This window comes from Jaculus jaculus, chromosome 10 (assembly GCF_020740685.1).
Source record: "Jaculus jaculus isolate mJacJac1 chromosome 10, mJacJac1.mat.Y.cur, whole genome shotgun sequence".
Taxonomy (NCBI): Eukaryota; Metazoa; Chordata; class Mammalia; order Rodentia; family Dipodidae; genus Jaculus; species Jaculus jaculus.
The window spans coordinates 75,865,681-75,875,704 of record NC_059111.1 but is presented as its reverse complement, the minus strand read 5'-3'; the positions used below and the strand labels follow the sequence as shown (position 1 = coordinate 75,875,704).

The window sequence follows — 10,024 nt, the reverse complement described above, 5'->3', positions numbered from 1 at the left end:
CACTGTTATTGGCTTATAATTATATCTTGTTTCTAAAAATTAAGGTCTTTCATCTTCCTAAGCCTCAAGTGAAATAGTCATTAAAACTGTGAGCATGGTAAGTTTGTCATTCCTCATGTCTCATTACCTCATCTGTACAATGGGTATAATCATACTTCATATCTAAAAGGGTTGCTGGGGCGGGGGTGAATAAGTTATACCAAGCATTTCACACAAGGCCTAGCACAAATTGGGCACTCTACTACATTAGCTCTGATTTCTATGATTGTCATTATTCTTAGGATTGTGTTCTCTTCTGCTTGGATATTCCCACTGTTCCTCCACTCCCTGAGGGATCCTTTACTGGATCCCCTCTACCCATGTTAATTTCCCTGGTTGCTTGTGAGCTTAAGGCAGCAGAAAATGACTACCAGCTTGTTAATAGCATTTTTACTGAAACTCATTTTTGTAGAATGTCCTGGGAATTTACATTTGGAATCCTTTCATCACTAATCCCGCTGAAGGATATTCTCTAAGTGTGGGTAATGAAGAGCCCACAGTCATCTTCACTGCCTTGCAGTGTATGGGCAGGAATAGACTGCCACAAGGAGAGAGACAGTTTCTTGAGTACAGTTCCATCCCCAGCTGAGGTCAGTCCAAGGAAAGTGTAGTTCTTTTTTTTTTTTTTTTTTTTCCCCAGAGGAGAATAGTTTTTAGCTCTCAGACACTTAAATTTTGGAGATGGAATGACTGACCATGACAAAAACTGAATTTGAATGATTTCACTATGGTACATGAAGGTGCCACTAATGATATCCCTCTTCCTTAGGCAAGCATTAGTGTGGCAATAGCAACTCATGTCTTGTATGGTTATGATCCCTGGACCTTCGGGCAAATATGACCAACATGGCAATTTTCAGAAATGTAACATTAGATTAAGATTTCCAATCATAAAAAGAACAAGTGAACATTCCTTGGCCTCTTAGTGTTAAGGATATTCTGATAACACTATCAGGTAAGTTGTATCCATTCCATCTCAAAATAATCAATTTAAGCTGATTCCCAAATAAATTTAAATCTAACCTTTGTTGTTAGATTTTTTTTTTAAAAAAAATGGTTGTGCTGTTTTGTGTTGCCTGCATTTGAGAATAGCTTCCTTTTATCCAATAGAAAAGTAGAAAAAGAACAGATGGGGTATTTTAAAAACAACAATCCAAGGATCAGTTTAAAAAAGAAAATTGAAATTACTTGTAAAGATGGCATTATATCATTTTTTAGAATTAAAAAAATGCTCCTTTCATTAAAAATTATCCCCAAACTGCATATTTCATGAAAAGAAATTATTCACTTTTATTAGTTTAGCTTTAATGCCAGTATTAAGGTTTATAAGTGCAGTATTAGAAAAACAATGGATTAATAATAGATGTCATATGATGCTTTTATATCTCATATTATGTTTGATTCCTCATTGCTTTTCTCAGTTGCTTGAATTCCTAATCATACTCCCCCAAACAGAGAGCATCTGCCAATTTCATTATATGGGAACTTAATAATACTTAATTAAAATACAAAGCTCTAGTTGCTATCTACCGTTTAATTGAATGTGATTTAAATAAAACAATAATGGAAAGTATCAGATAGTTCATATACATTTCTGCTTTAAAAAAGATAATAACTTGACTATTTCTTCAGAGCAACCATGGGTTTTGTAATTTCACCTATATTATAAAAAGAAACCACATAATATTACTGTTTTCTTTTCTAGCACTAAAATCTACATCTCATTGTAGTTTTTTTTTAATATAAACTTTTCGTGCAGACATTTAATACAATGCTGAATGTTTATGTACCTAAAAATTTTAAGCCTTAATTTATGTTTCCTATGATTTCAAAATATTCATCTGCATGTTGAAAAAGATTAAGTGTGGTTTGCATCATGATCTTTAAGCTGCTCCACTGAGGGGTGATTGATATATAAAAATCTATATATGTAGTGTATACAACTCAATGAGTTTGAATATAAGCACAATATTGATGCAACCATTAACACAGTACATATCATAAAATAAACCCATAATCTCTAATTTCCCTTCTTCAAGAGTCATTCATTGTAAGATAATAAGAATGCTTGGCTAAAGGTCCATCTTTGCAGCACATTTTTAAGTATATATTACAGTATTGTTAAATATAGATTCTAAGCTATGCAGCTCTTTTCTAGGGATATTTTGTCTTGAACATTTGACCAGTATTACCCCATCACCTAAGTTCCTGACAACCACCTTTCAACTCTTTGCCTCTATCAGTTTGACTATACATAGACTCTTCATTTAAATGACATCACGCAACAATTAGGCTTCTTTGACCTTTTTCACTTGCCATAATGTCCTTTGTGTCCTACCTGGGGCAGAATTTTATTTATTTAAGATTCAATAATAAACACTCCACTGAATCATGTTTTCCTTATCCATGCATGTCTGGATATGAGGTTGATGATGGTTAATCTTTAGTTGTTAACATGGCAGTATTGATAATCTCCATGGAATCGAACTTCTGGACATTTCTGTGAGGGAGTTTCTAGACTGGATTAATTGAGATGAAAGATCCACCCTAGCTGTGGATTGGGGTCTTCAACTGTATAGAAAGTGATAAGTGAGCTGAGAAGCAGCATTCATTGCTCTCTGCTTCCTTGGTGTGGAGTATATGTGATCAGCTGCCTCAAACTCCTGCTGCCATGCCTTTCCTACCTTGATAGATTGGCAACTCAAACTATAAACCTAAAGAAACCTTCCCTAACTTCAATGGCTTCCTGTTAAGTATTTGGCCACAGCAACAAGAAGGGAGCTAATATAGTTTATGTCATTTCTTGGCTAGAATGAGGCAAAAAGGAACTGAATATATCTCTTTAATATCATGACTTACTTCCTTTGAATATAGATCCAGAAGTGGGATTGAGGAACCATATGATAGTTGTTTGTAATTCCCTGAGTCACTTCAATGCTCACTGCACAATTTAAATGTCTCAAAACTGGGGCTGGAGAGATGGCTTAGCAATTAAAGTGCTTATGTGTGAAGCCTAAGGACCCTGGTTCAATTCCCCAGTGCCCATGTAAGCTAGATGCACAAGGTAGTGCATGTGTCTGGAATTTGTTTTCAGTAGCTAGAGGTACTGGTACATCTATTCTCTCTCTCTCTCTCTCTCTCTCTCTCTCTCTCTCTCTCTCTCTCTCTCTCATGCTTTCTCTTTCTCAAATACATAAAATATTTTTAAAAATAAAATAAAAAAATTAAAAATTTCTCAAAACTGTGTTTGACAGATCTTTATACTCTACAACCTCATCGAGATGGCAGGTGAAAAGTCCGAGAAAGCAGACACTGAGAAGAAACCTGCAGTCAAGAAGGCTGATGCTGTAGGCAGGGCTAAAAAGGGTGACCCTAAGATTACAAAGCCAAAGAAGGGGAAGCCCCACTGCAGCCGGAACCCGGTCCTGGTGAGAGGAATTGTCAGGTACTCACGATTAGCTGTATATTCCAGAAAGGCTCTGTACAAGGGGAAGTACTCAACTGCCAAATCCAAGGTTGAAAAGAAAGAAAGGGAAAAGGTTCTTGCTACGGTTACAAAACCAGTCGGTGGTAACAAGAATGGGTACCCGTGTGGTTAAACTTTGTAAAATGCCTAGGTATTATCCTACTGAAGACGCACCACGGAAGCTGTTGAGCCATGGCAAGAAACCCTCCGGTCAGCATGTGAGAAGGCTGCGTGCCAGCATCACTCCCGGGACCATCTGATCATCCTCACAGGACACCACAGAGGCAAGAGAGCGGTTTTCCTGGAGCAGCTGAAAAGTGGCTGGCTTATTACTTGTGACTGGACCTCTTTCTCTCAATCGAGTTCCTCTGCATAGAATACAACAAAAGTTTGTCATTGCCACCTCCACAAAAATTGATATCAGCAAAGTTAAAATTCCTAAACACCTCACTGATGCTTACTTCAAGAAGAAGAAACTGTGGAAGCCCAGGCATCAGGAAGGTGAGATCTTTGACACAGAGAAGGAGAAATACGAGATCACAGAGCAAGGCAAAGTGGATCAGAAAGCTGTGGACTCGCAAATTTTGCCAAAGATCAAAGTTGTTCCTCAGCTCCAGGGCTACCTGAGGTCGGTTTTTGCTCTAAATGAATGGAGTTTATCCTCACAAATTGGTGTTCTAAGTTTCTTACTAAGAACCTAATTAAACAACTGATAAATTTGTGGAAAAAAAATGGTCAATTGAAAAGGTATGAGATGTATCATACAGCTCTATAAGAACTTATTGCTTGCAAATCTTGACAAAAGTCTAAGAACATGATTAATCTTTTAATCAATGTAACAAACTCATCATGGAGCACTCTTGTGCATTCTCATTTCTTCTTGTCTGTATGAATTCAATTCTTTTCACGTGTAGTTTATAATTTAGAAAATATGTTTCCTCAGCTTTTATTATTTTTTGAAAATTTGTTTATTTGCAAATAGCCATAGAAAGACAGATGGAGAATGGGCATGCCGGGGCCTCCAGACATTGCAAATGAATTTCAGACCCATCTGCCACTTTGTGCATCTGGCTTTACATGGGAACTGAGGAAAGAAATTTTGATCATTAGGTTTTGTATGCAAGTGGCTTAACATCTAAGCCACCTCTTCAGCCCTCATCTAATTTTAAATCCATGAATACAAATATTCTTCTGAGCTTGCTGAAAAACTAACACAGAACCTCGGGCAGGTGGGAGAAGCAGCGACCCGAGCTTTACAAGCTTTCGGACCCAGGTTTGCGGTTGTGTGGATGCTCCCTGGAGGTTTCTGGCGGGAGGCGGGTCCTTTGACCTAATCAAGCCATACCCTTGATGAGCACCTGGGGTTGGTTTCCTTCTCCTCAACTACTGGCCAGAATGTGCATCAAGACTCAGGGATTCGGGCTTCAAGAGAAGTTGGCACTGCTCTCACTGGGAATGGCTGCCTTTATGGTACAGATAGCAGGCAAAAAAGACTTCCCTGCTCTGCTTCCCCTGAATGAAAATGAACTTGAAGAGCAGTTTGTGAAAGGACATGGTCCAGGGGGCCAAGCCACCAACAAAACCAACAATTGTGTAGTGCTGAAGCATGTGCCTTCAGGCATTGTAGTTAAGTGCCATCAGACACCATCTGTCAATCAGAACAGAAAGCTAGCTCAGAAAATCCTACAGGAGAAAGTGGATGTTTTCTACAATGGTGAAAAGAGTGCTGTTTACAAAGAGAAACAAGAGGCAGAAAAGAAAAATCAAGAGAGGAAAACGTGAGCAAAGGAAACTCTAGAAAAAAAGAAAGTATTAAAAGAACTATGGGAATCTAGTAAAAATGTCACTGAGGAAAGAACTGCTGATTCTGACATAATGTACTGCACAGCTTACAAGGAATAATGGAGGGCTGACCCTCACCAGCATTGGAACAGAACTTCCAAAGAAATTCTGAAAACTAGGCAAGGTGGTACACACTTGAAATCCTAGAACTAGAGTGGGCTGAGGCAGGAGGATTACTGCAAGCTCAAGACCAGCCTGGACTACATAATGATTTTCAAGCCAGTCTTGGCTATATAGTGAGACCCTATCTCAAAAAAATAAAACAGGTGGCACATGCATCTGGAGTTCATTTGCAGTGGCTGGAAGCCCTGTGGTACCCATTCTCTCTCTCTGCCTCTTTCATTCTATTGCTCTCAAATAAATAAACAGGGCTGGAAAGATGGCTTAATAGTTACGGCACTTGCCCGCAAAGCCTAAGAACTCATGTTCGAATCTCCAGGTCACACATAAACCAGATGCACAGTGACTCAAGTGCAACATGTCACACAGGTGCACAAGGGGTTCACACATCTGGAGTCCATTCACAGTGGCTGAATGCCCAGGCATGTCCATTCTTTCTGCCTCTTTCTCTCTCAAAATCAGTTTAAAAAAAGGGAGGGGGGAGCTGCAGAGATGGTAAATATGAGAGCCTGAGTATAATACTAGAATCCATAGAAAAGCTGGATGTGGCCAGATGCACAAGGTGGCACGTGCTTCTGGAGTTCTTTCAGTGGCCCGAGGCCCTGGTGCACCCCATTCTCTTCTCTCTCTTTCTCTCAGATAGATAAACAAAGCTGGGTGTGGTCATGCAAACCTGTTAACCATGCCCTCCTAAGGAGGGATGAATTAAGAATGGCTGGGGCTTTCTGGAAAGCCAGTCTGACCAGCTCCAGGTTCAGTGAAAGACCTTTTGGCATAAAGATAAGGTGAGGAGAGCCTGGGGCGGCGTGATGGCACAGGCCTTTAATCCCAGCAGAGGTAGGAGGATCACTGTGAGGTCAAGGCCACCCTGAGACTACATAGTGAAATGTGACTGAGGGACACCCAACTTCAGCCTTTGGCCTCAGCACACATGTGCATCTGGCTTGGTGTATTTTTTTTTTTTTTTTTTTTAAGTAGGGTCTTGCTCTAGCCCAAGCTGAATTGAAATTCACTATGTTGTCTCAGGAGACCTCAAATGGTGCTCCTCTTTCTTTGGCCTCAGTGCTGAGATTAAAGGTGTAGCCACCACGCCCAGATCCAATCTCTTTTTTAAAAAAATATTTTTATTTATGCTGGGTGTGGCCTTCTGAGACAACATAGTGAATTTCAAGTCAGCCTGGGCTAGAACAACAACAAAAGGATAGCGGCTCCTTTTCATGGAAGAGAGCCATTGTCATCTGTGACACAGCATTTGGGGTGTCTTCTTGATTGAATAGCTGACAGTGTTCTTTCTTGACCTTAGTAGTAGTTAGGAAAGTGTCACAAACATTTTGTTTTGGGAGATTTTTTTTGTTGTTGTTTTTTTGAGTCTGTGTATCCCAGGCTAAACTTGAACTTAGAATAAGTAGGTGAGAATGATCCTGATCCTAAACTGATCTGCCTCCATTTCCCAAGTACTAGGGTTACAGATATATACCACCATACTTAGCTTATTATTTGTGAGACAGGGTCTCCCTGTGTATAAATATGTGTGTGTGGGGGGAGACTGGCCTTGTCAGAACTTCCTGAATACTGGTATTGCATATGTACACAACTGCCTAGCCTTTTAAAAGCGATGTGCTGTTATATGTGGGTGTATGTTTTATAACAAATGGTTAGATGGGGAGGAGATATGATGGAGAATGGAATTTCAAAGGGGAAAGTGGGGGGAGGGAAGGTATTACCATGGGATATCTCTTATAATCATGGGAAATGTTAATAAAAATTGAGAAAAAAATAAAATAAAATTCAGCCTTAAAAAAATAAATAAGCCGGGCGTGGTGGCGCACGCCTTTAATCCCAGCACTCGGGAGGCAGAGGTAGGAGGATCGCCATGAGTTCAAGGCCACCCTGAGACTACAGAGTTAATTCCAGGTCAGCCTGGACCAGAGTGAGACCCTACCTCGAAAAACCAAAAAAAAAAAATAAAATAAAATAAATAAATAAATAAATAAAAATAAATGGTTAGAAATTACCAAAAAAAAAAAAAAAAAAAACTAATACTGCCGGGAGCTGGGCTATGTGGGTACTCAGTTTTCATGTATGCTGTAGTTTGAATCTTCCCCTACCCCAAACAAAAAACAAAACAACAACAACAATAAAACACACAAAAAAAGGGGGCTGGAGACATGGCTTAGCAGTAAAGCCTAAGAATTCATGTTCAGATCTCCAGGTCAGACACAGCCAAACACAGTGATGGAGACACATTGTCACACATTTGCCACAAGGGGGTAGACATGTCTGGAGTTTGTTGGCAGTTGCTGAAGGCCCTGGCCCATTCTCTCTCTCCCTTTTTATTCTCTCTCTCTCTCTGTCAAAATTGAAAACAAAAACAAACAAACAACAACAAAACAAAGACCCTATGTTCCTGTGTTGGCTTGAATTCCCAGAATGAGTTAGTTTACATGGGAGTGAGTTGTTACACAAACCAGTTTACTTTCCTTGGCTTCCTCTTACCCTTCTTCTATGCCATGTTGATATCAATGAGGCTCTTATCAGAAGCTGGGAAGAAGCCAGCAGTAAGCATATGGAATTTCCAGTCTCCAGAATCATGAACTAAATAAGCCACCATTTACAAACTACCCAACCTAGAGCATTTTGTTATTGTATAAAGGAGCAAACATTCCAAAGCTCTTCACATTGTCCTAAAGTGGTTACCCCAGCTCACCCTCTGAGTACTGTTGCTCGATTTTTTTTTTCTCAATCCCTTATTAATAGGTTCAGCATTTTTTTTCTAATTAAATAAGAAGAGAATAATTTCTTATTTATTATGATACTTTTCCTTCTCATCATTCCTTTCTATTAATCTTATATTGGCCATTTAAGTTTATTTGTGAATTGTTTGGAGATTTTTTTTTTCTTATTCACTTGTAGGACTTTAAAAAATGATTGTACTTTTACATAATATTCTTTCATGTTGACCCATCTTCCATGCTGAGTTATCTAATTAGTGTTACAAATTTATAAATACATTCACTTGTATTTTACAAGCAATTAAGTTATCCTAAAATTCTAACAAATTATAGCTTCTATTTCAAGTTTTTCTCTTCTTATTTTACATAGCATGTTGAATGGGTTAAGATCATCATTATAATGCAACTTTCTTATTAAGTTTAGAGGGAATGCTTCTCTTTTGTTCCTCATCACCTAGCATGCTATTTGCTACCACGTTTGCATATATCTGATAGCAGACAAGATATTGCACCTGGAGAGCCACTAGAGGAAAGGGAGGATAAGGGACCAAGGGGTAAGGGTACAAGTTTGTACCCTCTGAAATTCTTGCAGTGTCTGCTTTGAGGCTCGGGATACTTCAGGTAGTGACTGAGCATGGCAGGGTTCTAAGTAGGGTTTGCCCCCAGCATACATAGAATTCCACAGGCAGACAATCCTAAATATACACTGACAGCTTTGTTGAATTTTTCCAGAACTGCCTAAAATAGCCTAGGAAGCTACTACACAACCTTTCCTGTCTCTATTTCCTTAGGATCTGAAATGCCTCCTGTTCTGACAGTTCTTTCCACTCTCTGACCCCCTTTCTATGCAGCCACTGAATACAATCCCTGTCCATTCAATCTAAGCTTAGAATGTTTTCTTCTGTGAGAATCTCAATTAACATACCCTTTATCTACTAAAGAAAAAAAAAATCCTGTCAGTCCTACCACTGTAGGAGTTTTCAACTTTCCTTTACTTCTTGTAGGTGAACTCAGTGTTTTGGCTCATGTCATTATCACTTCTCTTTGGAGGAGGAAAATGTCAAGCAAAGCTTTATTTCATTCCCCCACACTTTATTTGCCCTCTCAAAGGTACTTATATTTCCCCCCATTTCTATAATTGCTTTCCCTTTTAAAATTAATGAACCTAATTAGTGCTGGTGGAAGATCTATCATTTCCTCTCCACCTTCTTTCCATCTTGAAAGAATGGTGAGACAATTTTGCTGGCTTTCAGAGAACTCTATTTCTGTATGTTGATGGAAGGTGTTTTCTCTTGGACCCCTACCAAAGCCTTTTCTCTCCGTTCCTTCCAAGCTGTTTGTACTTAACCAATAACTCTTTTCACAAAAATGGACTCACTATGCTATCACCTGGCTTCTGGGTGAGGGAGTAGCTGTGTGTTGATATTAGGCATATCTTTTCTCTCTCTTGAGCATACATGTCATGCTTTATGGAATTATGATACAGGAATTTGGGGGTACCTTTGAGAGGGTGACAGTCTTAGCTCTTAGGTGGGCAATAACTCAGGATCTAAGGTTGCATAATATTCCATGGTTATGCAAAGCTTTCAATGAGTCAATGACCCCCAGATTCTTCACTTATGTATTCAAAGTATTGAAATCCACAGAACAGAAGATAAAGTTCAAAAAGATTTTATTAGATTACAGATAACACTTACAAGAAGGAAGGAAAGAAGGCAGAGCTAAAGCCTAGAGTAGGACTGGGTGAGGTTCCTAGAAATGGAGAGGCCCCCCCCCCCAAGGTCCAGGTTGGGGTCCTCCGTATGAGCCCACTAATGGTCAGAAT

General features: G+C 39.2%; 2 pseudogenes; both read left to right on the top strand.

Annotated features, from left to right (window-relative positions):
- The first annotated feature begins 3,320 nt into the window (after window positions 1-3,320).
- Window positions 3,321-4,226, top strand: LOC101605323 (annotated as a pseudogene).
- Window positions 4,227-4,900: 674 nt separating this feature from the next.
- LOC101610528 lies at window positions 4,901-5,407 on the top strand (annotated as a pseudogene).
- The last annotated feature ends 4,617 nt before the right edge of the window (window positions 5,408-10,024 follow it).